Genomic DNA, 22,676 nt, shown 5'->3' on the forward strand with positions numbered 1-22,676 from the left:
CCTGACTTGAAGGAGAGATGAGGGGGGAAGCTTGTTTACTTCTGTGACTACAAGAATTGCAATTGCAGGAGGAAGTGTGTGATGGGAGGGATCGATCTGTCCTTAGGTCACTGACTCTGGGTGTGGGCAGGAGCTGCCATTAGTCACTCGGGGACTGCAACTGCCAGCTTGCTTCATGGGAATCTGTGAGGTGTGGGGCAGCTCTGCAGGAGGGCAGCGTATCCTTTGCTGCTCCCCATGTTATGGTTGGCAGGCAGGGTGTGTAACAAAGGCATGTTTCATGTTTAGAGGCGATGTCAGACTTGGGTGCTTGTGATGAGGAACCCTTGATCTCTTGGGCCACTATTGAAAATAATAGGAATGTGGCTGTTGATGCCATTTAAAGGGCAGAGGCGGCTTCAAAGAAAAGGGAAGCCAGCTTCTGACAGACAGCCAGGTCCTTAACCTGCAGAATTTGATTGTGAGAGAGTGACTGACAGTGACTTGCCTTTGGCTTTCTCCATGTACAGGAGTTCCTATTGGTGATGTGTACGCATGACTTTGCGAAGGTTTCAGGTTGTGATTCTCTCTGCAGCAAAAAAAGGAAGTAAGACAGATGCTAATTACTGCTTAAATAAGCTTTATACTATTACATTGTGAGTTTGCCTGCTGAACTTCATTTCCACCTGCTAAGACATTGGCTTGTGGGATTGCCATAAAGTGATGAAAAGGTGGGGTGGAAGTCTTAAAACACTCTGCTGTTCTGTCTGTCTGGCCTGACTTCAGCTAATAAAACTGCATGAGCCTGTGGGGTATGGCAGCTGTGTGCTGGAGATACAAGTCGACTCAGTCCATCTTGGACACATGATTTAATAGGCCTCTGTGTAATCCCCAGGTCAGAGGCCATCCACTATGCCCATCTTTGTCACATCTCGGTGATGTGTATCCTGGCAGGTTTTTCTTTTTGTTCCCTCCCCGGCATGGAAAGAACCATCTGCCGGTTTGGCTTTCAGAAGAATTTCAAAAAAATACCAATTTCCCTTTGTTCCAAGAGAAGGGGGGTGATGGGACAGAAGGGGGAAGGAGAGCCTGACCTAAAACCAAGCCAGTGTTTGCAGGGGTTTTAGAATAGCTTGTATTGTGTTTCCTACTCCCCAAGGAAGGGTTGTCCTCTTTCTTCTTTTCTCTTTGATTGGATTCCCTGCCACTCTGCAAGCGAGTCAGAAGCTGCAGCTGCTGCTGTCAGCTGGGAAGGGAGACCCCTTGTTTAAAACCCATATGTTAATCCCTGGTTAGAAAATGTAGAAATGCTTTATGCTCCCCTTGCAGTCCCCTGTGCTTCTGCTCTCCTGCAGCTTTGCTGCCTGCCCCTGGCCCATGCCACTTTATTTGGGTAATGTTAATAGTTTAAGCATAATCTCTGAGTAAAACGGTGGTACCTGAGACCATGTAGCTGCTAAAAGTGCAAATGCATTGCCTATCATTCAAGCTGTCCTGCAGAGCTAAGAGGTTATAGACTGTTATAGGAACAGTCTAAGAGTTTAACTAGGGGCAAATAAATAAATAAATAAATAAATAAATAAAAGCCCAAACAAGTAGCAGGTGTCAAAGAGACTCTAAAGTATGACCTCAAAATACACGTAGCAGCTGACTGACCAGCCACAGTAAGGAGCTCAGGTAGCATAAGGATTCTGTAAACAAACTTGAAGATTGGTCAGAGCAACCAGAACACATCTAGTTATAGAGCCATGAGGAAATGTTGAATGTGTTCTGAGGAAAAATTACAGAGGCCTTTGCAAGCAAGAGGAGTCTTCTCACGGCTGCTGACACAGATGGATAGAAATGTTTGTTCAGTGGGGCTGTGTTTTGTTCCCAAGGAAAAGCCAGCAGCCGAGTGGAAGAGGAATTTAAACAGTGAGGCAAGGAGAAAGGAGGATTTAGGCTCTGCCAGATGGAGATGGCCATGCAGGCAGCACCAGGGAGGGCCTGATGGCTAAATAAAGACAACTGAGAGTTTCAGAAGTTTATCATCAAGTGTAACACCACTGGTGTTTTGACACTAAAAGGGAATAAATGAGAAAAAAAAAAAAAAAAGAAAAGAAAAGAAAAAAAGAAAATAGTGCTACTTTCCTAGTAGTAAGAAAAAATCAATTGCCACAGAGATGTGGAAAAAGGAGTTGGATGGTGGATAATATAAGGTTGAAGGCAGTGCCCTACAACTGTCATGATTGAGCATTACAGATGAGTGAAGGCTTCCTGCACCTCCCATATGTGTCTTCTCCATCCTGAAAGCAGAAACTGAGGCAGACAGAGGTGCCTGGCCCAGGGCCATGGCAGAGGGAGGTCTATCTTCTGCAGTTCCAATTTAATATGCCAACTCCTGCAGCTTGGCGCATCCCTCAGGCTCCTACTGCTGCTCAGCTGTCTCCATCGATGGACTGTAAGGAACAACTGGATGTCTTGAGGGTCCTCCCTCCAAAATAGGGTGTCACTGTGGGATCACAACCCATGGACACAAGGAGGGCTGACAGGTGCCTGAAAGCTCATTCCATGTCAGCTTCTTTCTGGCAGGTGGTGTGACCTTTGCTCCTAACTTTGAGCAGTGTGAAGGAACCAGCATCTTCTGTCCCCCCACCTTTCCCAGCCCCTTCGCTGTCATGGCCCCATAAATAAAGTGTAATTGGGAACCTACCCTCCTTCCTGTCTGGTGTGAGGCCATTTGTGTGCTGGAGGAGGAGGGGCATATCCGGCACTGGGGGTGATGGTAGAGGGGGGTAGAGCAAGGGAAAGCACTTCTGCTTGTTCATGTAATTTAGACCTCAGATGGTTTTTATTTTATATATATATATAAAGAGCAAGAGGATCAGCACTTGTAAAGGTGTGCTTTTGGTACTTAAAAATATCTCAGCAGAGGGAACAAAATGCAACAAAGAAATGTGAATTTAAGTGCTTTCTATTTTTCAGGTTTGTCGAGAGAGATGTGAATCACTTTTAAACAAAACAGCATGACAAGCAATATATTCAATTTCTGCCCTTTGCGCTGAGACCTTTGCATCTCGGAGCAGAATGTAGTTGGTGTCTCCGCAGAGGACTAAACTTATAGCACTGAGTGAGGGCTGAACCTATTCCTTGGATGCTGTTGCTGTGTGTTTGCTTTGAGTTTTCTCAGTGTAGCCAGGATGAGGTGAAGAAGCATAGGAAAACTGCTCTTTTTGGAATTTCACTTTCTGCTTGGTATTTATGAGCACACTTTGGAGTAGAGACTTCAAACTTTTATATGCACTAACATAACAACTTTGGTGTTGATATCATAGCTTTCCTATTCCCCATCAGTATAAATTAACAACTTTATTTTTATTTATTTTTTTTATGAGAATAGGAAATCAAATAAAAAAGTAACAAACACTTTTCTATTCCATTAACTCCAGCATAGCTCTACTTTGACCAGTCTAAACTAAATTGCAAGTGTCTGCTTTGTGATGGTTGGGTTTTGCTGTTGAAATGCTTGTGTTTCAGCTGTGTGAAAGTTGCATAAAAATGCACATGGGATAAGCAGAATTTATTTATTTATTTAAAGATAAAGAATAATGGTGTGAAAGAATGAATTAGTTATGGCAAATCTTATTAGTGTCCATTGTAAGCAGAGAAGCAGAGACATATGGGAGCACTTGCAAAATTATTCCTTGTTTATTCAGCTTCGTAACCAAAGCAAATTTTTTTTGCATAGTGTCATTTATTTGGCAACTGGAGGGGTGTGGAAGGTGTGTGTATATGTAGCAAAAAGTAGGGGGTGGGGGGGAACACAGTATTGGTATTCCATTAAAACTTATGCTTGGTGCTTTGTTTGTCAGGTTTTGGCAAGGCTTTTTGCTTTGAAAGCCATTCAGAGAGGATCGGAGCAGATGGCAGGGAGATCCTGTTTGTGTTATTTTTGGACATTCCCATTGAAAGTCTCAGATTGTTGTCCTTTTTCTTTCCCTCCCCCCACTTGTGTACGTTTTTCTTTCTTCCTTCCTTTCCCTCTTCCTTCTTGATTTTTTTTTTTTTTAAAGATATATTATTAATAATACAGCATCCTCTGAAAGCTGTGTATGTTTCTGACAAATTAAATGGTGGGCATCTTGTTACTGTCTCTGTGTATTTGGGAAAAGTTTAAAGGGGGACTGCCTCCTCCTGACACTGCATTAGGAGAGCAATTTGGGTAGAGAATGGGGAGAAGAATTACCATTTTGGTGGGTTGATCTTGATAACCTGCTTTTCCTGATAGATTGGCAGCTGCATCAAGCCTAACCAACAAATTTATATTGAGGGTCTTTGATAAAAGCAAATTTAGTGATTTGCATGATGTAGGCTTGTGGCCTTCATGATCTTAAAACCCATTTGGTGGAGAGGTCTGGTAGCAGACAGACTTGAAAACTGAACTATGCCCTGGTTCTTTATGGTCTTCTCATGTCACTTCTGAGATTCATTGGTCTTAGGCAGCACTGAAGGCTTTTGTTCTCATCATCTCTTCTCAGATTCATTGAGAAGAGGGAACTTCATTGCCTTACATTCCTTGTATAAGTAGTTTTCCCAAGCAGTAATTTAGCTTAATATAACACCGCTGGATATGTCTGCAGAGCTTTTCATGTGGAAGCCTTCACCAAAGCCCTTCACAACCTTTGTGCAGGCTTTCCAGCAAAACTGAGCCTTGTCCAATCAGTTAAAATGCTTGGCTAGCCCAGATCCATCAGTGGGGATGTGCATACATAAAGAAGATGGGAGGTCTTGGCTGGAGTCAGTATCCAAAAGTTCAGGTGATTCACCCGAATCTCATCCAGTTGATTAAATCTCTTAAGCTAAGCTGGAAATCTCGAGGAAACAAGCTTTCTCATGTTCATTCTGTCAGTGGTTGTTTCCAACTAGAAGGAGATTATTTAAATCCTCAAATCTTTGCATCAGCTGATATTAGAGATGTTTTTGCACAGGAAAAGGCTGTATAGGGATTTTAAGCTTTGGCCCAGGAAGCACAGACGTGTAAGCAAATGAACTTTTCAGGCTTAGTTGAACTACCCTGACCCCACACAACAGATTGGTTCAAATTTTGAGTTCAAGGTGATGATTCATGTTTGTTTTTAGGTTGCTTGAACCTGTATACCGACATCCTCAATCTTTTTTTTTTTTTTTTTTTTTTTTTAACTAGCACGCTGAGGGAACCCACTTTGGAAACTCTCATTTCATTTTTAATTGTGAAATTTAAAAGAGTGAAAGCTCTGAGGTCCCAGTTGTGTGTTGCGTCCTGCTAGCTGCAGGAGAGGTCTGTGTAGATACTGCTACCGAAGGTGATAGTGAATGGCACAAGATGTGTGGAATGATGTCACTTAAAATGTACTTCGACAGGTGGAACTACAGGGAGAGAGGAAAAAAAAAAAAAAAAAAAGAAAAAAGAAAAAAAGAAAAAGAAAAAAAAGAAACCTCAAACTCACCTCGATTTTTCAGTTATCTTGGGCTAGACAGCAAGCATCCACTTTGCAGGCTTTTGCTCTGCAGCAATGACTTCTGTGCCCGCCTCATTAAAGTTTGGCAGCTTGCTTCTGCTACCCACTGCCCCAGCCTTCTGCTCGTCATGGACAGAGCTGCCTTGCCCTGGTGAGGTTTCCCTTTGGGAGCTCCCAGTGATAAGGGCTTTCCTGGTCTGGCACATTGAGAACAGAGCCAAGCTACAGCCCCAGCCTAGACAAAAGGCAAACTCGACCTACTATTTATGTAGTTGTTTAAACATGATTTAACCTAAATAATGCACACTGTGACTTGGCCGAGGGAGAAGGAGAAGAGAGAGGTTTGTTTCTAATGAGCTGGGAGACAACACAATTAATTACGTATGAAAGACAGATAACAGACAGCAAACTGTCTACAGCAGGGAGAAACAAAATACCGACGTGAACAATTAAAGCGCCCACGTGACAGAAGGGTCAGCGGTTTCTCATAGAGCAGACGGCTGGGTGCAGCCCCTGGAGAGTGCGTGGGATGCTTGGGGGGGGGGATGATGGGGGCCAGCGTGGGGTTCCTGGACCGTCTGTAGATCCTCTGTCAAAGTTGAACAGGCACTTCTGAGACTGACAGGCTGCGCTTTGGGCATTATTTTCATCACATGAGCTTTTGACAGTGGGATTGTTAGCTACTAATCTGGGTGACATGCAAGATGGGGAGAAGAGCTGTCGAGGTGGGAAAAGCAGAGTGAAAGCTCTGGAGGTGATCAGATACCTTCCTTGAGATGCTGTAGGCTGTGCTGAGGAGAGCTAAGATGAAGAGAAATTTTCTTCCTTTCTCTCTCTCGCTCTCTCTTTTTTTAATGTGTTAATTTTCCTCATTTCCTCTCAGAGGTGGAAGCACGAATCCCAGATGCCAGCAGAGATTTGTGCTATCTCCATCCCCCTTACCCCCCCAAGCACATGGCAATATTGGTGCCTGTCATAAGTTATCCCCCCTTTCATCCTCCCCTCCCCACAGGCTTGTCCCGCAGTCAGCCCTCGGCTGTAAAGTTTGGAAGGTAAAGGCCGATGGATTAGCCTAGGGAAGGGCCAAAGGTTAAATGAGCGGGGCTAGCAGCATGCAAAGGGCTGCGATTGAAATATTTGCTGAATGCTGACAGGCAACAGAATAGAGGCAGACAAGTGGCAAATTCCTGTTTTCTCCTCTAATTGAGAAAATATTTTGAGTGGTATTCAGACAGACTGCAAAACGAGACTCTGGGAACGTCAGCCAGCCGGTCCATACGGGAGGACAATTGCTGAAACACCGCTCCAGCTGAACCTGTTTCCAAAAACCTTTAACTTCTGCTTGTGGAATTCCCTGGAGCTTTGGGGCTTGCTGTTTGCTTGGTTTCCTGTGTTGCTACAGTGTCAAAATACTGATTCTGTGAGCTCTAAATGTCTACTGAGCAGAATTTGACCACTTGCTGTTGAGTTCTTTGCTGTCAGATAAGACTTCATTGTCTAGCTTCTTGCATGGCTTATACTGCTTACATTAGCTTTGAAGATGCCTACGTAAAAATAAATACATAAACTGGGACATTGTGAGAATCCAGCTATTGTCTGTTGGTCAGGAGGTAAATAAGCTGCTTCAGCACACAATTTGGATGAAAGCTGAGTGCATGTAAATTATGACAATTACTCAGTATTTGAGTATTATTAAAAATTCAAGATGGAGAAATAAAACATTCTTGAATGGCTTTGCCAATCTGAAGTAAGATCATGAAGGGAGAAAGAGATTGGAAGCAGCATTTCCCCTAGGGGGTCGTGGTGGAACAAAGGGGAATTTGTGGTGTCCATATCCCTTGATTGTGTTTTTCTCAGGGGTAAGGCTGGTGGCATCAATTTTAGCTATCGCTTATACAGGTTTGTTATACAGTCCAGTTTGGTGCTGATGGAGATGCACTCACCTCAGCTTTGCCATTAGCAGTGAGGTTGATACATGACGCCTGCGCACACACAAGCAGGAGTCACAGTCATTGTGAAAGTACATTGCAGTCAGCATGTCACTGCAACAGGAAACTGAGCCCAAGCAAAGAAAGAAACTTTATTTGTCCAGTGTGTCACGCACAGATCAGCTGTACCTCCTTCAGCTCAGCGCTATTGTCTCTCTTGCTTGGAGTCTTTGACAGCACCTGGGAGAAGGGAATTCCATCCAGGTATGGCCTGATGTGACCGCAAATACTCTGCTAGACTTTCGTACCCTGACATTTTCTTCCAAGAGGTGATTTAATGATTGTCAACCAGCTGCCCTAAGCTTTCTGCCTCACCACTCCCCAAATACTCCTGCTGAAGCTGATAATGTCCCAAGAAGGTTCCAATTAATGTAATTTCCTTTACTTAGAAATCTGTGGTTAGTTAAGGAGATAAGCAGAAAGGAAAGGAAGATGTAAAAAGGAGCAGTTCCTTAAGCCAAAAGGCAGTGTGAGGGTTGGAATAGTCTACATTTCCTTCTATATGACTGTGTCATAAAACTCAGAGATGAGCTTATAAAATGTTTTTTTTTGTGAGTGCCACAGATGCCAATACAAGCTGCAGTGGAGGAGGAAGGCTTTTGGCAAGGCTGTATTGTATTTGTGGCCAGCAAGTTACGCTGCATTTGGACCCTCAAAGGCTCATGCTCCTTAAAGATACCCAAGAGAATTTCAGAAGCTTTTTCTTTTATTTTAACAGTATGGTCTTGGTTACAGATGTTAGCATTCATCAGTAGGCCCAAAACTTGTCTGTGGTTAAGCAAATAGAAAGACGGTTTGCTTTGCTTCATGGATCATCATCAAGTGGGGTATGCTGTGGTCTGCTAGGATTCTCTTCTGGTGGCTTTTCCTTGTACCTGGAGTGCAGATAACCCTGCTGTTGGGAAAAGAGACATTTACATCTGCAAAGTGTCTGGGAAACTGGATGCTTAGCACCACAAATTTGTGATTTCTTTTGGGATTTCTTCAATAGAAACTTTGTGATGATAGTAAGCAGTATGCCCACCTCAGTGGGAAAACTGAAGTACTAAAGCCCTCCCTCTCTGTAAAAGTCTCTATCATCAAGAACTGAGAGTGAAGCCCTGGCTCATTCAGTCACAAAACTATCCTTCTGCCTTTAAATCACAGATCTGTCTTGACCTTCCTGTACCCCTCTCCATTGCTGCCTGGGCTGCACAAGTGAGAACAAAGTGTCACTTGTTTGCTTCGTCCAAAGAGCTCACTCAAGCAGGTGATTGTTTTGCCTCCTTTTTCAGCCCTCAAACAAAGTGCTGAAAGTGTTGTCCCATGATGTAAAACATCCTGTATACTCTCTCCTGGGACTGAATTTTTCTTTCCAAGTGCAAGTGGCACTAAAAGGGAAAGAAGTCAAAATTGCAGAATAGAGGGAATAATCCCCAGGTGCTGAAATTAAGAGAAATGTGAGCACTCCTCTGCTCTTCTTGTGCAGTAGGGAGTAAGAGAGCTTTAATGGCTCTAGTTGTAATTGCTGAAGAGCAGGGGAAAGAACTGAATGGGAAGATGAGAATTCAGTCACATTCAGGTAAAAAGAAAAAGGAGAAGAGTAGAGGAAGAGGAGATGATAAGGAAAAAAAAAAAAAAAAAGGAAAGAAAAGAAAAGAAAAATTATAAAATAAACAACAACAACAAAAAAAAAACACACAAAAAAACCCCAACTTCATTATTATTATAGTTCCCAGCCATGGATCCCTGCTCGCCTCCAAAAGTGAGGAAGGCTTTATTTTGTTTCACATGTGTGGTGTTACCTTTGCATGAAGATGTGGAGCTTAAACTCCAAAGAGTCTTGGACCACAAAACCCACATGTATCTAGCATGCAGACCATGGAACTGGAAACATGTGTTTTATTCTTAGAATTAAAATATGAAGAATGAAATTTTCTCTGGTTTTATTTCCCACCTTGCAAATGATAAATACGACAGAACAAGTTGGCAGCAGAAGTTATCTTCTGTGAAAAAGAAGGAGTTTCTAAGGTCTACAGTAACTTTGAAGCCCAAAATGATATCTTGTTTTATTTTGTTTGGCCTGCTCTAGTTTTGAGTCAAAACTAGAGAATACAAGAGCTCTTGAGTCAGTTATGCTTTTGGTTTTTGTTTGAATGTAAAGCCCAAAAAATGAAAAAGGGGAGGGAGACAGGAAATAAAAACTGAAACTACGAAAGAAGACTTGAAGAAGTCCATGATAAACGGAAAGTCTGAGCTTTACCAATGTGCCTTCATCTGTGACGATCTGAAGCTTGAACTAAACCCAGTGTGAAAAATCATACTTCTTCATATGGCAGAAAGAAAAAAGCTTCCCTCGGGAGAAGCTTTTAGCTTCTAAAATTGTACCCATAATACCATCTTTTATTAGAGCATTGTGGTGAGATGAGCTGAACTGCTTTGGAAATCGGTTTTCAGGGGAAACTGAGTCTCAGATATCTTAGCTGAGTTTCCAGAGGTTATATGCATGCTACATCACTGTTTCAAAAAGCTTAAATTTCACCATTGCCATGTTAGTGGTATCCCCAGAGTCTTTTTTACATAGTCCAGTGCTCTCCAGTGTCTTTTTTCTTTTCTTTTCTTTTTTCTTTTTTTTTTTTTTTTTTCCCCTTGCCACGCATGCTTCCCCCTTGTCATGTGTGCTGTCTCATTCTCAGTGGCTCATTTCTCCTGAAGAGGTTAACAGATCCTGCTGCCAGTCCCATGACACAGAGTTTCAATAAAGAAGTGACTGAAAACAAGTCTGGGTAAATGACTTGTTAGGGTGTTTGTAAACTGACTCAGCAGCCCAGACCTTGATTTTTATCTTCCCAAGTGATGGTGGGTGGAAGAGATGATAACAGTTCAAAGAAATTGAGTTTCTAACATCTGGGGCTAAAAGGAGAGGCTGTGCTTTACAGTAAGGGCTATCTGCATTGTAGTATTACTAACTCCATTGCTTGCCCCATTTCTCTAGCCTTTTGTAGCTGAAATAATGACTTAGCCATTCCTTCTTCATACAGAACTTATTTGGAATATTTTAGAAATTGTAGAAATAGTTTCTTCCCCTTCTCCCATCATATTTACAACCATGGCAAAGATGGTGTTCTCTTATAGGTGAACACATGTTTAAAGCACCGTGAAGTAACATGGATAAGAATTCAAAGGAAAGGAAAAATCTGTTAAAGTTCTGTTGGAAAGATCGCCCTTGAATTTGAATGAAAACAAACAAACAAACAAACAAAAACAAACCCCACAACATCCCTGTCATCATCAAAAGTGTAACTATTTTGTGAATAAGTGCAAAAATTTCAGGCATTGAAAGTATGCGTGGATATATGTTACTTTCACAGGATTCATATGAAAATAAAATGGCTTTTGGGGGCTGTGTTTGCCTCACACTGGCCAATAATTTCCTATTACAGACACCATTCTGGTATTTTTATATCCAGCTCTTGAAGACGTATGAAACAAAGAGAAAAACCTGCAGATTTTGTTGCTGTTTACTGCTAGAATGGATGCAGAGATCTTGGCTGGACATCTCAGCTATTGGATTTGTGGCCTGCTGTGACTCAGTGGCTTGTAGTTTCTTGTTTTCTTCTGAATTTCCAAACTGGATACAGAAACAGGAGTATTTGGGAAAGGTAAAGGACCTTCAAATCCCTTGAGTGTGTAAAATGAATTCTGGTGGCTCTGATAAATGTGATTGCTAGCCACCTGATGGGTTGGTAGTTGTGAAATGGGGAACTATCAGGGTGGAGAGTTTTAAATCTTAAAACTGCTCTCAGATCTTTCCTGCTTTGGACTGGTGATGTGATTGGGTTTCCTTGGCCACAACATCAATAGTTCCCAAGTATATTCTTCTTCCCACCATGGCTAGGCCTGATACAGCACTGAGACAGCTCTTCTTCAAATATCACAATATCTTTTGGTTTTGTGTTACCTAGGTGGGCAATCACATACCCCCAAGTTTCACTGTTAGTAATTGTGTAATAGTTTCTGGTGGAGGTTGAATGACCTAGCTCTTGATGGATCCAGGATGTCTGGATTTGTCCAATGTTTGGATAGCGGAGCTTTTCAAGGTCTAATGGTTTGCTGGAGTAAATCAGTGAGTCACATTTGGGCACTTGAAGTCTACAGGATGGTTCTGAAATTGCGTGATATGAGATACTTCTGTTAGTCTAATCAGAGAGAGATGTCTTACAACAAAAAAGATTTCTTGCTCTTAAACATGGGAAAAGGGTTAGAATCACAGAGACTGAAAGGGGCTTACCAAATACAAAATACTTTACATGGCAAAAGAGGTGTAGGGCCACAAAATTAGGTGGAGGATAATGGATCTACAGTAAGGTACAACAGAACAACTTTGTAGAGGTGATTTGTGGTAAGGTGATGAACCACATGAGCAGAGTGTGGATCACCAGGGGATGTCATCCAAAACCTGAGGTGGAATTCAGTTCAACACCAATAATATAATAATACGAGGACTGTGTCTTAACAATGCAACATGCAGATACAATGTATTTTGGAGCCTCTGTATGCAGACTAGAAATGGGAGAAGCTATTCTGTTGTATCTTGGTGGTCAAAAGCTGCTAAAGCAGATGAGAATGTTGTTACCTGTAAGTGGAAGCCTTCCAGCACCTCCCAGGGCTTTCACTTCCAGTTGTAAAATGGGGAGCATCCTTATTCTCTTTGCAGGATGAATCTATTGGTTTTCTGGGAAGCTGGCACCCCATAATGGGCACAGTGTTCACATGTCAGCTTGGATGCCATTAGCTCAGTGCCTATTACACTCATGTCTCAAAACAAGAACCAAACAACATGCAGAAAACCCTCCCTTCTCCTCTTCAGCTCTTCCCTCTTATGCATATGGCTCTGAGCAGCATTTTATTGTTGACTTTCTTTCAGTTAATTGTTATTCCTAACTAGGAATTCTGATTAAACATTGTATAGGACAGATTGTGATAGACACCATTCCCCTTTTCTTTCTTTCTATCCCAATTCTTCAGAGTAATGAGAGACATTTTTTGCCATGTATCCTTAAATTTCAGAGAAAATCCATGCAGGGGAATTAGATTGATTTCTGTCTCTGTGTGCCTTCCTGCTCCCTATAATACCTTCCCTGTGTAGTAACATCTAGTATAAAGACCAAGGAACTTGACTCATTAGGTGCCAACTCTTGGGAACACAAATGTTCAGCTATAGGAAATAACTTCTGTTGCAGCCACACTGTGGAAGCAATTAGGTGGTGGGTAATGGATGGTCTACAGAAAGGTACAAGGGAATGACTGCATGGAGGTGCTTTGTGGTGAGGTCATAAACCACAAGAGAGAGGTGTGGATCAGCTGGTGATGTCAGCCAAAACCTGTGGTGGAACTCAGCTCCTGAGTGGGAGTGGACTTCCTCTCTGACTGTCACTGCTATTGCTGCTCCTAACAGATTGGTTCCCAAAGCTGGAGGCCTTGCTGCAGAGCAGCCACAGCAGTGCTAAAGGCAGAAATGCTGCTGTGTTTCAGCTTCAGGCAGTTTTCTCCTGTCTGTTTCCACTATCACAAAGTATTTTTCATTCACAAAACAGCTCCCCATTTCCAAAACCACAATGGTTGCAAACAGGAATGATCACACTTGGAAAAAACTCACCCTGCTCTGCTGCAGAGTCAAGATGCAATGTGAAAACATATATGTGAATCAGAAGATACCATCAACAAGCAGGATCACCTCCTCTCCTCTGTGTTTGTGGAGGAATTAGGTGTAGACATACCACTAATGGAAGAGTTCTTTCCCCAGTGGTTTCTACATGTACACCTTTCCTTCTGGGAAGCACCTGGGTTTCTCTATGCCTATGTGCAAGTCCTGCTGCATCAGAAGGAGGAGGTCTGTTCTTTCTCTCTGTTTGTCTCTCCCTGCAGGGGCTTCCCTGCCATGATCTCATGGAGCTCTAGCAGTAATTGTTGTCATCTCATGGCTCAGTGGTATCTGCCTTGAGATGAACCCGGCGTATGGCTTTTGATACCAATCTCAGTGAGAGGCGTGTGTTTTTGCACACACACTTCTCCGCTACCCGCTGTCTGTGCTCTGAAGACAAACACAAGATGAATTCTGCTTCTGTTTCTGGTAGGTAAATACGTATGCAACTGGGTAAAAGGACTGGAATGCAATTAAATTCCTTATCACCACGTGCACCAGCCTTTTCAAGTGTAAGCAATGCGTCACTGCAAATTAAGAAAAATAAGCTGTAAGAGGTGTTGCAAATGCATTTTTCTTCCCCCTTTTTAATTTTGCAGAGTAAATAGCTTTGTAGTTTTCATTTTCTTTTAAATTATTTTCCAAGGTTTTTATTTCTTTTTTTTTTTTTTTCCTGTTCTTTTTAGTTCTGAGGTTTTCATTTCAGCATGAAGAACACAAAACTTCTAATATTTCCACAGCTGTGCTCCCAGACTTTCTTCCTAACCTGGCACAAATTGTTAGCGATGGCCCTGAAGTTTCTTGAGCTTTTTCATTTACTTATTCATTTTCCTTCCTTCTGAAATAAGGAGCTATGTTTATGCTCAGAAATTCTTAGGGCTTAAAATCTGCTTGTGTTTAGGAGAGCAGCTTGGAAATAACCTGGCATTTCAGATTCATTCTGCTTTTTCCCTTTTGATTTCTTTCTTACTTTTTACTGCTTTTTCAGAGTTAAGAGCTTTAGAAACTAGTTTGCATCAAAACCAGGGCAGACCTGCCTCTCCGTGCATACCCAGTCACATACTTGCTCATCTGCTTGAGGTGCTGTACAGAAAATAATTGAGAGTTACGGAAAACCTCAGATGGGCAACACAGCTGTTGTACTCTATGCAGTCTGTGCATTTTCTTCATCCTCATCCTGGAGAGATCTCTGTTTGCCTCTTCTGGCTGGAGGTTTCTCAATGGGAAGCTCCTTGCTGGAACACCCCGTGCCTTCTTGCCAGGGGAGAAGTGCATGGTCTGATCCCTCTGAACAGGTTAAATAAACAGGAGTGTGTTTGGGTTAATTGTCGCTGGTTCTGCTGCTCTCTATTACTGATCTATCTGGGAGTCTGGCCAAGGAGCAGATGTGAAAGACAGCATCATCACATCCCTCCTCGTCCTCATTGTGTCTGGCTTCATCCCTCTTCTTCTTCCTAACCCCATCCCTCCCCCCAGCTACTTTTTTTCCCCCTTTGGCTGAGCAAATAGGCCAGATGGCAATGAGGAGAACAGACAACAAGTGAGGTATGGCATATGGGCAGCCTGTTTAATTTCAGCTCCTGTTGGGAAGTTGCTTGCAGGGAGATAAGTTACAAAAGCCAAAGAGGAGGAAGAGTGCACCTTGGAGGGGAAGAGCAGGAGGAAGGTGAACCTTTTTGGGATGAAGCATCTGAGCTGAAGGAGGTGGTGCACAGAGGACTGAAGCCCTGACTACACTCCTGGCACAAATCAATCATTTCCAAGTCAGCTTGTGTAGGAAGCCTTGTCAGCTGCACGTGAACAGGAAAGATGGAGATTCTGTCCTCAAAGGAGGAGGAGAATACATCTCTAGTTTTCATTCCAGTGCCTAACCCCTAGGCAAACTCACTGCTTTTAGGAAGTATGACAAGGGGATTTTCTTCCAGCTGCAGGAGTGGAGTCATGTTGTCCATTTTGGTTTTTGTTTTTTCATATGCTGGTGTACATTTGTGCATGCCTATACTTTTGTTTATGTGTTTTGCTCACACACTACTGTGTAAGAGTGGGAGATCATCTACTGTATACTTATCTGGAGGAAAAAGCATTATTTTTTAAGGGTTGTTTCTTTTTTAACAACACTAAGCAAAAATTGATGCATACAAAAATAAAAATAAAAAAGGCAAGTTACTGATGATTATTTACAGCTATTTCCTTTCTCTCCTCATGTCTGTGTCATTCTGTTTTCCCTTTGGGGTTCAAAATGTTGGCCACAAACTTCTTGCTATCTCTTCATGCAGTTCATGCATTTTGGCTTTTGCTGAGGGAGACCACGGTATGTCTTGCTTTGAATCTGTCTCAGTGGCTTAGGGACAAAATTAGACTTAATTGCACTAAATTGTATTTATGTGAGGTTTTCTGGATTCATTTTGGTGAATGGGGACTTTGGGTAGTCGGGTGAGGGTTGGTCTATTTCTCATAGTTTTTACAAACATACTAATTTTGCATCAAAACTGCACTGGAGTCTGGTTGCCAAAACTAAACTTCCACTACAGTTGTAGAAGAAACTTGCAAAGATTTATTCCTTTTGTTGCTCAGTGGGATTTGGGGTTCCTTGGTACCTGCTCCCATCACCTGGGGCAGGAGAGTGGGTCCCCAGCTCTGTGTGGATGGGATTCAGCTGGGAGCTGCACATTTGCACTTGGCAGCATGAGGGAACCTCTACAAACCAATTAGCTCTGGAAATATCAAACCCTGCTGGCAGAATACAGACTGTCCCAGATTGCCATTGCACTCTTCTCCTGCACAAAGAACTCTTTATATGAAGTGAGTTCTGTGGAGAAGTTTTAATTCACTGGAGAGTCTGTAGAGAAATTATTATGCATGGCTGACTTGGTGGAGCAGAATTTTGACTTCCAGCTTGGGCATTCCTCCAGTGATTAGTTGTAACATGAAATAGAAACACAAACCTGTGATTTATTGGTGAAATATTTAAGATAGATTGTTAAATTATTCAAATAGCAGAGTTTAAAGTGAGCATGCAAGCAAAAAAAAAAAAAAAAAAAAAGGGAAAAAAGTCATCTAGATAAGAGCTTGGCTTTCTTGACACTTGTAAATCTTGTGTTTGGATTCACTGGGTATTTGAAATAATATCTTCCATTTCAATATGGAGAAAGTACATCACAGAATGAAAGATTTCAGCCTTATTATCCCACAATAAAACTTAACCTTGAATCTTTCTCCACCTGCTCTCTGCAGACTCTGGTTCATTGGTATTGCTATAAATTGTTGCAGCCCTCCATGGTTTCCTGCTACTCAGCTACCACATCTTTGGGCACATGCCCAACCAGGCTGCTGTTTTCCTCTTTCTATGAATGTTAATGGAGATGCTTTTTTTGTCTTGCTGTTGATAAACCAGGTGGTGACTGTTTCAGTCTTCCTGCCTGTGGTTTGACTATCACTTCATTTTGTCCTAGATTTTTTAATTTTTTTTTATTTTTTAATGGAGTCTTAACATTTCCAACTATTCAGAGTAAAAGGTGTTGAAATTTCTAGGTCCTAGGGAATGTATATTGTTTTTAGTTTCTGTGCACCTAAATTTCTCCAATTTGATGGAGATTACTATCTCCAACAGCCATCTCTATTCTGGATATACTATCAGTGTGACACTTTAAAAGCAAAGTTGATTGGACTTTGACACATCTCCAGTGAAAACACATGGGAAATACACATCAGAATCTGTAGGCAGCTTTGAAAAATTTAGTTCTTTCTCTTCATTTACTCCCATTTCAGCACACACACACAAAAAAATAATAAATAAATAAGTGTTTTTCAAGTCTGACCTCCTAATGCGAGCTCTCCATCTTGGGTTCTGCAGCTGAGAAGGAGAAAACTTGCAAGGTCCGACTCTTTCATAGATGTGGCAGCTGAAAAGGAGATAATTAGGACAGGCAAATCCAAACAGCACTTTTGCAAATTGTATTTATCCTTTTTTGTGTGTGTGTGTGTGTGTCTATATTCTACTTCTCCACCTGCCTTCAAAGGCAAGCTGATAAAAAGGATTTGCTTGGCCTTTTTGTTTCTGGTGCCACATGCATGGGGGGAAGGGTGCTGTTTGTATGCTGTACTGCAAGACAGATGCTGCAGGTGAAATTACCCCAGAGGGGGCAATCCCATCTGGAGGGGAAAGCTTGTAGGACTGAAGCCCTTCCTTTTTTTTTCCTTTTTTTTTTTTTTCCCCTATTTCTGTTTTTTGGGGGGCTTGGTTCTGTTGTTGGACCAGGTTCTTTATGGCTTTGGATGCACACAAGTGTTTATGGAGCAATCAACTCTTTCAGCAGCAGCAACCGTCATGTAATGCTTCAGTCTTTTGTAGTAGATTGTGTGTGTGAGAGCTGAAAGCATGGCCAAGAGGGGAAGGGGTTTGCTTAAATGTGAAATGCAGGGCTTTCTTCCTTGGAAAGACCCTGCCTGTGTTTCTTTATGCTTTTCAGCTCAAGGCTGAGAGCGAGCATGCGTATGTGCGAGGGCGTGCTCACATCTGTGCCCATACAGTTGCTCAAGTGGGAAAAAAACACATTTGTGGTTCACACAGGAGGAATTTCTGATGAAGACAACAGTGCTAAGCAGAAAGGCACATCCTGATCTCTGGAAAGTGAGGGGCACACTCAGGCACGTATACTCTCTGGGCTCTGCATAATGCGAGCAAAGTGCTGCCCTTTAATGAACGTAACCTATGGCGGCTGGGATGCAGCCGGCCAGACCCCACCATTAATAAACTGGGAACATTCTTCTCCTTTTTAGTCCCTTTCAATGCCAGCCCTATGGTTTGATCTCCCTTGAATGCTGCTCCCCCTCATTTGGGGCTCCAATTCTGAGAAGATTTGGTGCATTGTTTGAGGTCGCAGGATGTCGGATTGATTTCGAAGCTTTTGTATTGACTCCGGGCTCCTGAATGAAGCTGTCATGTGTGTCTGTGGTTGGCTAGCAGGCTGTCCGGCTGCAAGCTGTGCCTTCCTTTGTTGTTTAGGCCTCATTGAGCTGAGGGAAGAGGCTCATTTCAGGGTGATTTACCACCACCCAAACACCAGCTGTCTGTTGTACTCCTGCTTGCCTCCACCTTGGATTCAGTTCCCCCCTTCTCTTCCTCTCCCACTCTACAGTGTCTGTGGGCACTTGGGCATGATTTCCTCAAGACTTGTGTGTCACCCCTGAAGAACAGCATAAAAACCATAAATACTGATTATGTTGTTCATTTCAATATTTTTTTTAAGCTCCCCTAGTCCTTGTTTGTATTTTATTCCCAGGGTTGACCACTGTGGTGCTGTACAATCTTCTTTTTCTTGGTCAAAGAATGAACTGTGTCTGTAGGTAAAAAAAAATAATACATAATAAGACCACCACGTTCTCCTATGCTTTTTACTCAGAGGTCCAAAACAGTGCAAAAATAGTAGTGGTTTCAATTAGAAGTATTGAGAGTCTCAGCAGCATGGCAACAGGTTGAATTGTTCACCTTTCTTCTGCTGGATATCAGGCAAGGTGGCTGCAGAGGAGCTCCCCTGTGCTGAAAATGATGGGATATTTGAAAAGATAGAGAAGGAATCAGAGAAGGGCAACACTGCCTACCTGCATGCTCACTCTTGAACAGTGCATTGCAAAGCAGAAGAGATGGGGAGAGTATGAGACATTTGAAAGCCAAGTTCAGATCTGGCCAGTGGGATCTTCCAAGGAGAAATGGAGGACTAAGTCCCAACTTGAGTTTGCATCAGGGAAGCAAGAAGTGAAGTAGTGTGTGTGCCTGACCCTGCCTGATGAAAGGGCAGAGGACCTGCACTTTCAAAGGAGGTGCTGCATAAGCTATACCTCGGTGGCTGCTGGCACTGTCCCACTTTTGGCAGTGTTCACAGCTTTGTTGCTCAGAGGTCTTTGGAAGTGTGAGGGAAAGACTGTGCCAGTGCCTTGGGGGTGAGGGCATTGCCAGTATTTTCAATGGCTGCTGCTCAAACACGAGGAAAGCTGACGAGAGTTGAGTAGATTAGTGCCTAGAAAGATGTGGTGGTGGCAGCATGGTGAGTGGCATGGAGTTGCTGACACAGGCCACCCTTTGTGCTGCTGTCACTGGCCACAGACTTGGAAGAGCAGGCGGAGGACCCTAACACAGCATGTGTTACCCTGGGGTATGTAAAAAACCTGCTTTGAGTGACCGCCACTCCTCAGAAGGCTCAGCTTGGATGTTTGTGTAATAGGGTGAGGAGCCCATGTGCCACTGAATGAAATTGTGTTCATCATCTGGGGACAACAGAATGGCTGCATGAAGCTCAGTGACCAAATTTTGCTTCTCATTTATTTTTTCCCTCCTCCCTGCTTCAATGAGACTCTAGAATCCTCCCATGAATCCCAGCCAGCTCTCCCCTAACACAGAGCCTGGCGGCTCAGCAGAGGCCTGCCAATGCCATGTGCGTCATGTCTGACTCTTCTAAATGGGGCTGGCAGCTCTGTGCATGGCAGTGATGCTGGTGTTTGCCACAGCCTCCTGGGCAGCCCCAGCAGCAGGGATTTGTGTGTTCCCCGGATCCACTGGTGTGAAGCGAGTTGTGACCGGTCCTCATTTGACTTCTGGGTGACATGGTTCAGTGTTTCTTGACCACAGGTTTCTAAAACTAGTGACCAGTCACCCATGAAGCTGCGATAATTAAGCCTGTTATAATTATTATTCTTTTTTTTTTTTTTTTTTTTTTTTTCCCCTTGAAAACTTTGGCCAACTGCCGGAGCCCGTGGTGTGATGAAGTTGGTGAACCCAGTGGGACTCACCAAGTGGCAGGGATACAACATGTACAATAATGAGACACTTTTGCTTTCCTCTTCTACACTCACTAACGAACCTTCTTGCTCCTTGCCTTGGGAAGGGGAAGTCTGGTGGTGTGTGGGAGCCAGTGGAAGCCAAAGCAAGCTCCTCCATTGGAAATGATTGTGCCTACCTGCTTCTAAGCCACATCATCACATTGAGGGCAAGAAGCACAGCAACACTTAGTAGCAGCACATCTGTGAGATTCCAAGATCACAGTGCTCCTCCCCAAACCTGTTATTAAAAGGCTATGAAACATGGAATGAAGTTTCATAAATTAAGAGCAAATGTCTGTAGCACCATCAAGATAAAACTCTTTCTCTTCCCATTCAAACATCAGGAGTGCAGGACTGCCCTGCTGGATGGAGCAGAGAGGGATAGATTAGGAGGCAACAACTATGGCAGGATAGCCCTGGCGAGGTGTTTTAATTTCTTAACAAACTCCTTGGGCACTACAAACTGTAAAATAACACAAAAATAAACAAACAAAAACTCGCTGACCCTTAGCACCCTGGAGGGCTCTGTTTCAGATCGCTGAATAAAAGCTGAAGTTGCATATGGATGTTTAATATAACACAAGGCACGTGCTGCTGCAAGCATGCTTTCTTCTAATCTGGTTCCAGACAGAAGCAGCCAAACAGAAGCCCCTTTCCCTATCCCCACTGAACTGCCTGGTGTATGTGAGGAAACTCCTGAATGACAAGGCCTCCATCTGCTCTTAAATGGAGTTGCGACTGGCTGCAAATGTTGTCCATATGCTTTTTTCTTTTCCTTTTTCTTTTTTATTTTTTTCTCCGTTGCCTTTCAACTTAGCTGCCTAGTGTTAGACACCTATCCCCAGATTAAATATTGGCTCATAAAGAGCCTTCCTAAAAAGGTGAAGGCAGTAGCTAGTTGAGGTGGTACCCATTAAAAGAGGTACATCAGCAGTTGGAGAAGGAAGGAGATAAGATCATTCAAGCAGTGTATTGTTTATGTTTACTTTTTAATAGGAATGGAATAGCCTTTGCATTCTTGCATTATGCTATCAAAATGCTATCAAGTTTTGGAGTAATATCTTCCTTCTGTTCTTGATTGTCCGTGTGATTATGATTCGCCATCATTTCTTTGATACTTCCAGGCTTACACAAGAACACTGACATAGCTTGCTATGAGGTTGTTTGTCTGGGACTGCATCCTATAAGCCAGAGAAGGATCTAAAAATTGAACTTTTTCCTTGGTTTGTGGTGTTTAAAGTGCTGGAACTTCTTATCTTGTGGTAATGGCTTTTTGTGAGCGCTGAAATAAAGTGACCAACCACAAGTGATGTATGGATCTGGCTGCCTAAACACAGGTGTGTTACTGTTATAGGCACCCTGAGGTGTCCTAGCCATCTATTAGGAAATATGGGCTCTCCCCTAGGCCCTCCTGTATTTCTAACTTGCCTTATGTACTTTTGGTATCTAGAAGGTTGCCTTTGCTTAGGAATACTATCATCTCCCTGTTCTTTGTGCTCTCATTTCCACATAATAACTTAATGCAAGTACTTTACTTTTTAGTCATTTTAATCATTTCCTTCTGGGGAATACTTTTTTTGAATTTAAGATATTACAGATTGAATTACTGAAGTTCTAGGTATGACCTTTTCAGTGTCCCCTGTTTCAGTGTCTATTTTGCAGAGAGGAGGTGGAAGGATAATTTTTTGCACATTATTGGATCTTCCTGAGACTGGTGAGATGCTGGGGTCACCAGGAGAGAGACCTTAGCACACCTGGCAGCTTGCAAGCTCTCCCAAGGTGACCTGAAGTTTATTGGCCTGTTTGTAATTCTTGCCACCAAGGGTCAGCTCTCTGCTGTGCCCTGACAGTGAGCAATGGCTGCAATTCCTTTTAATCATGCCCTTTTTCTTCCTCATCATTTAGTGTAGAGCACTTCCACTTGGCTAAACTCATCAACTGCTTTAATGTTGTGGTATGGCTACATATGAGCAGATTTCCCCCCTCTTGCTTATCTGATTCTGAGAGTACTTGTTTTCCAGATGCAGACAATAAATTTTAAAGCACGTAAATATTATGTGCTCATGGGATCTCAATTATGTTTTTGTTTGAACTTAATCATCGTTGTGACCAAACCTAGAATCCCAACCCGTTTCTACCATGGGGATTTATGAAGATTTTGATATTATCAAGTTCTGATAAAAATAAAAAAGCTTTGGTAAAGAACAAAAGTGATTCAGATTATCCCTAGAAAAGAACTAGGTTAACATGAGAACGCCATTGCTCAGTCAGCCTGATGGGTTGTCAATGAAACGGAGTTGGCTGAACTCAGCTTAAAACTGGTCTCTGTAGGCAAAGGAAAGGTGAGGAAGTTGTTCCTCTTGAAATCTTCATTGGACCCAGCATACTATTGCTGCTGCAGAGCTTATTCTAGTGGACTGTGGTGTTGGGTGAAGTTGAGCTGTTGAAGTCCTGGCAAGGATTTGTTATTAGTTGTATGGACCAGTTGTCCAAATGTGGGTAAGTTATGCCTGTAGGCCTGTATTTTGCAGAAGCTGGTTATGCTAATTTGATAATGGTGAATGTGAGTGCTGACTAGGAGCTTTACCTCAAGTCACTCCTGCTAATTGTGCATCATGAGGTTGATGGTTTTCTTCCTACTCATGTACTTGTATGAAAATCTCTGGGTTGAAATAGCACTGGGTTGAAATAACCTGTTCTTTTTCACTTTGGTTTGCTCATGTTCCCACTGTT

General features: G+C 42.7%; 1 protein-coding gene across 2 annotated transcripts in view; it reads left to right on the forward strand.

The window, feature by feature from the left end:
* SETBP1 (SET binding protein 1) overlaps positions 1–22,676 on the forward strand; it is a 262,415-nt gene that overhangs the window by 25,881 nt on the left and 213,858 nt on the right. The window lies entirely within an intron of this gene.

This window comes from Coturnix japonica, chromosome Z (genome assembly GCF_054131305.1).
Source record: "Coturnix japonica strain WE chromosome Z, WE-NBRP24, whole genome shotgun sequence".
NCBI lineage: Eukaryota > Metazoa > Chordata > Aves > Galliformes > Phasianidae > Coturnix > Coturnix japonica.